Source organism: Cygnus olor, chromosome 4 (assembly GCF_009769625.2).
Source record: "Cygnus olor isolate bCygOlo1 chromosome 4, bCygOlo1.pri.v2, whole genome shotgun sequence".
NCBI lineage: Eukaryota > Metazoa > Chordata > Aves > Anseriformes > Anatidae > Cygnus > Cygnus olor.
In genome coordinates, this window is record NC_049172.1 from 7,326,025 (window position 1) to 7,331,989 (window position 5,965).

Below are 5,965 nucleotides of genomic sequence, written 5' to 3' on the forward strand. Positions count from 1 at the left end.
CAGGAGAAAAAAGAAAAAAGAAAAACCTATCATTTTAATTTTAGGTCATAATTAAACAAAAGGAAAACTATGACGAGGAAAATGAGGAGGGGAAAACCAATAATGATACCTATGTCTATGTATTTATTCCTTGTCTTCTGTGTCACTCTAGGCTATTACAGAATGCCATTGTTACAGAGAGACTTTAAATGCCACTGAACACATTGCAGCCACCAGGTCTGACAGACTGACAGGTGCTTTCTGTTAGGACAGTGCATTTTGGGAAGATGTGCCTGTGTTTGGGCAGAAATTGTGGAATCACTAGGTATTGCTATGTATCTCCTGGGTCCTACGAGCAGTCAGATCCCAGCATCATGATGGTTCTTCCAGGTTTTCAAGTTTTTTACAGAGCAACTGCTTAAAACTGTCTGAAATAATTTCAATTTATTCAGAATTTAGGCTAGGAAGCCACCATCTTCTATTCAGATAAGCGTAATTATGTGCTTAGGTCCCAAGATATGTTAATGTAATAAAGGAGAATTTGGCTAAGATAGCTGTGCAACTAATAAAGCTGATAAAGAGATGTAAGTGCTGCAGAAGTATAGTTAAAGAACTCCAAATACTTTACGGAACTTGACAGGAAAGAATAGAAAACTTTATTTTGTTTTTCCATTCATTATTTAACCTCACCTTCTAACAATCTGAGTGGACAGCTATGAACCAACCAAAACAAATGCTAAAGGGAAATCCAGGAATTACAGGAACTAGAGAAATCCTTCCAGTGTGTTCACAGACACACCAACTATTGCACACCAACACCTTCTGCAATTAACTTGGTTCTTCCCTTCTGAATGTGTCACAGATTGGCTTGGAGTGCTTATTGAAAAACATTTATACTGTTTTCTTGGTTGGAAGGCACTTGATGCGCTAGATATCAACACATTAATGACTTTTTCTTCACACATTTTGAGATGCCCGAGGCTTATTTATTTAATGTGTTCCCAATTTATGTGGCACATTTACAAAAGGTGCCAACTAACCCAGCTTTGTCTGTGGTATATTCAGACAGGAGATGCAGAATAGCGGTGGGAAAAGGGATGAGAAATTACCAAGGTTCTTAGGGAAAAGGGGCTTGAGGAAGTGTTGGGCATAAGGAGGGGATGTTCTTCCTGCAGTTTTCACTGGCCATCGCCTCTGTATCTGAAAATCACTGTAGCCATGTCAGCGTGAGGGCTCCTTAGGTGAGGACTGCATCCACCTAGGTGCAGCAAGGGATGTTAACAGCCATGTCCTCCCAGATCTTTGCAGAGTTCCATCCCAAGAAGGTTGGGTACAGCCAAATCATCTGTAAGTATGATTACGTATGGGATCCCAGAAATAAGTATTTAATAATTCAGCTTTTTAAATCTCTTAGTTCAGCCCTTAGTAAAGCAAACCCAAAACCAAAGTCACATTCCCCAGCCTCTTGAAGATGCAACTCTTGGGACCACAACTGGTTAGCGTTTCAAAACACATTACACCTTGTCTTGTTTGATTAGTTCTAGGAAATACAGCTACCCTTTCAGAGGAGAGTAAAGAATGATATTTTTCTGATCCGTGAACTTACACGGGGACATGAAAATCAGTACAGGAAATTTCTGATGGTGCTTATTCATTTTTTCTAGTCCTTGCTTGCTGTGTCTATAACAAAGAGCTAGGGCACGTGTATTCTGAGATAACTGGAAATTAAATACCTGTACTCAGAACAGCTGTTATTGCACGTGGCTCAGTTTCTACAGGTTTGATAACGTAGATAATGATGTGAAGGTTACATGTTCCCAGTTTCAGTTCTACAAGAAAAAATTTCTAGGAACTTTCTCAATCCACTGTTCAATGCACACGTGTGCTTGAAGCCTTCAGCACATTTTTCAGGTCTCCTCAGAAATGGCCAGAGTCTCTTTAAAGCTTCCCGTGTTAGAGCAATATTGTTCTCTCTAAGTAGAAGGTGTGTGTTGCAAATGCTTTTTCTATCGAACCAGTCCCCAAGACAACCTCAAGAAGCAAACTTGGTCTGTGCTGTAGCGATCTGGGAGCTGCAGTAGGGTTGGAGACTGAATGTCCTCACACCAGGAGTCCCACCAGGGATGGGATGGGGTGCTTATTTCCAGTGTAAGAGTACCTCCCTGCAGGAGAAAGAGAAAACTGATGGAGATTTAGTGTGTGCTTATAGGCTTGGGTAAAAGTATCTTAAAATACAGAATGAGACTTTTTAACTTACAAAGGAGGTTAGGAAAAAAGCCAAGACTAGTTTTGCTTGCCTGTTAAAGGAATTCAGTTTCATGCGTAATCTTACTACAGCTCCTTTATATAAGTTTTTTCTTTTCATTTTGAAACTTGCCACATTAGCTTTATTTAGCATAAAAGTCTAGGTTCAAATAGCATACAAACTGTATGCATGCACTGGCAAACTCACTAGCCCTGCCCCTTTGTGCCTCTACATATGGATACTGGGACAAACTTTATGAGTAGCACTGAAAGCTAAGCAGAAAGGAGCTCAAATAAAACTATGTTATATCAGTAGCTCCAAAAGCATTTGATTTTTTTGTAATTTTGTATTTTAGGGTGCCATTACTGAATAAGCAGGGTACTGAGGATCTGGGTCAAAATGGGGATGTAAATTACTTTCTAAGGATAATGATTGCAATTGTAATGCTTTTCGATTGCTGGGGAAACATGGGTTAATAGGCTGCTCACATCTGTGTAATGGACACTCAGAAGGCATCTTGCTGGAGTTACGGATGCCAGGCATTTTCCACAGCCTTGTCAAAAGCTCAGTACATTGCCAGTTGCTAATTTAAAGCTGCATATGCCCCGTGGCAGGACATTTTTTTTTTTTTCTAAAAAGGATAAAAACCTAATCTTAGAAAGGGTGCAGATGCTTTATGATTAATATTTCATGAACTTTAATCAGTTTAGCTGGTGTTTGATGCGCTGCAAATTCTCAGTATCGATTGCTTCTTCTCTTACTAGCAAATGGCATGAATGGCCATTTTCAAGCCAGCAGCGGTTTCATCTTCCATTCTGTGTTGAGGCATTTCAGCTACTCTAAAAACCAATACTTTGTCACATTAACACCCAGGACCAGCCACCTATCGGGGGCCGGGTTATAAATAGAGATCCTCTCCAGAAGCCCGGCCTCACCTGAGGCATCCCTCCATCTGTGAGTGCGGCGAGGTGCGAGGCCTGCGTGTCTATTCCTTGGCAGCCCTGCTAAGGGAGGAGGGAGGAGGCCCAGCTCTGGTTATTGCACACAGCGTGCTCTCCTGGTTCAGTGCTCCTGCTCACAGACATGAGAGCAAGCGCTCTGTCAATTTTACTGAGCAGAAAGTCGTGTCCAGGTAATCTAGGGAGGGCTGCATGAAGGCAGGGCAGGGTGGGAGAGGGAGGCAACCATGCCCCGTTCTCACCCAAACCTTCAAAACACACCAACATTGTTTTGGCATGCACTTACACTGCAGACACGCCTGGTTTTTAGCAAAACGAGCATAGTCAGCCAAGTAGCACAGTAGGTGGTGTTAAAAAATCCCGGGTGGCCGTGCAGCTTCCCCATAGCTATTTATTGTAGCATGGGCTATAGCAGCTGCTCTTGGATTCCACGTGACATACATGTTTGGCCTGTGCCAACATATCAGTCAGCCCGTCAGGTCCTTTTATTTATGCTGCGACTTTCATAGCAGCAATCTCACCCCGCTTCGCATGTTATAATTAGACCTCGAAAACCAGTGCAGCTGAACATAACTCAAATGTTAAAAATCTGCAAACTGATTGACATAAACAAGTCAGGTAGCAAGGGGCTGGGGCGTCTGGGTTTGCCGTGTCCTTGCCAACGTGACTTTGGCACAGCGGGCCAGCTCTGTTTTAAAGGGGGCAAAATACAATTTGGGGGCAATGGTTTCACATCGAAGCAAAAAATGCTTTCCCTCTTGGCTAAACTGAAGAAAACAAGTTATGCAAGGAAGGACGATTGCTTGGCATGTTTGCAGCATGGTGGTCTTTGGCTTTGGTCATGTTAACTTACAGCAAATCAGGGTTTACTTAGGTTTATCTTTTGCAGAGTGAGCGTAGCTCAGACCTTGTCAACACAGTGGATGTGCTCCAAGCATAGCCACCAATCCAACTCCATTGCAGATTGGCAAACGTAATTAGAAGACAGTTGTAACCCTCAACAGAGAAGACTGAAATATAAGCTATACTTGAACAAAGAGGTAATTTGCCTATGACCCAAAAATGAAGCACTGGAGATTTTGGTCTTTTTGAAGAGGGAGAATTAAGGAAAATGAGATTTGAGACACGGACCTGATACTGTAAGAAAACAGAGGAAACTCTTAGAAGCACGGGGGTCATGTCATTATGGCCTGATTTGAATTCAGAAAGTTAAGAATCTCCTCTTCAGACTCAGAAGTTCAGTTGGCACATACTAGATGAGTTCACTTTCTTTCCAAATCTTGACAGATTTTAAAACCTAGCACTGGAATTTGGGAGCTCTTGTCAGTCACCTTCAGTTCTTGGCATTCCTCCCATTTTTACACTTTTGTGTGTGTGACACGGACTGGAATCAGTGTGGGCTGCATGCAGGCTCCCAGAAAATCTTGAGTTTGAGGCAAGAAGCTCACGAGGTGCTTGCTCTCAATGTCATTATTTTTACCAACTTTCCAATTTAATGAACTGCTTCCTTGCTTTGCAAGCATTTGGCAGTCCACAAGTCTGTTTGCTGGAGGTGGAATAAAAATAAAAATAAAAAAAAATAATTAAAAAAAAAGCACAGTCTACAGTCTCTTGAGAAGTGCAGTAAAAGTGTGTAAAGGAAAAAACAAAAACAAAAACAAACAAACAAAATGACCACCACCTACACCTGGGAAATTTTAGTTATTTAATCAATATTTCTTGCCTATAGCAACCCAAATCTTTCATGCCTTAAAAAAAGACATGGATTGTTAGTTCAGCTAGCACTGGCCAAAATAAATGTGTCGTACCCACAGGAGACATTTTACTAACTGGTTTAAAAAAACTTATATTGTACATATATGAGTTGCTACAATTCAATCTGGGTGTAGCAAAAATTGTGGCCCCTGAGAAGCTGGGCACCATTTAACCTGTGGCATATTTTGCAAGTGATAAAAAAGCATTTTAATAACAGATGCATGTTCATGATCACATTCCTCAAAGGAGAGTTGCCCTTGCAACATACCTTAGAGGTGTCTCACTAACATACAAATAGGGATCACACTCACAGCATCTCCAGAAAAAAAAAAAAAAAAAAGAAAAAAAACAACAACTGTGGAGTCAGATGCATGGACGGGGCGATTTGGTTGATGCCAAGAAGGAAAATGTCACTTTGATTCTTTGTCTGCTCTCATGGTTACAAGAAATAACCTAGGCAGCAGCAGCAGCACCTGTCAGCACTATGAAAAATGAGGTTTTGCTGTTTGGGATTCAAGGTGATTTGGGGGGTTTTGAGTGATAGATTCTGCTCACAGCTTTGTGTTGCTTCACAACACGGGCTGTGGACCTGACTGGCTACTCTGTGCTACCGATGTGTAATCACGTGCTGAAAGTTTCCTTTCTGATCTGAAGTACAAGGAGTATAAACTGTCCTCCTTGCAAATTCAACTGCCTGACATCAGAAAACGTCTTATTTTTCTGCTCTGCTCTTAAATTCCATTTTTCTTTAACATCAGAACATACAGTAATAAAACACACCGAAGCTGAGCTGTCTCCGGGATGTCTGAGCCCAAATACATATGCCACTGGGGAGTAACAGCAGCAGGGGAGGAAAGAGGAACTCTCATCCAGGAGAGGCTGGCACATTGCTGCTACAGGGGCACTGTCAGCTCCTTCAAACTGATCCAGATCTGTATCTACAGGATAGATATATCTACAAATAAAACTGCAAGGAAAATAAAGCCTGCATCAAATCTTTCATGATCACAACCCAAGGCTTCAGGAA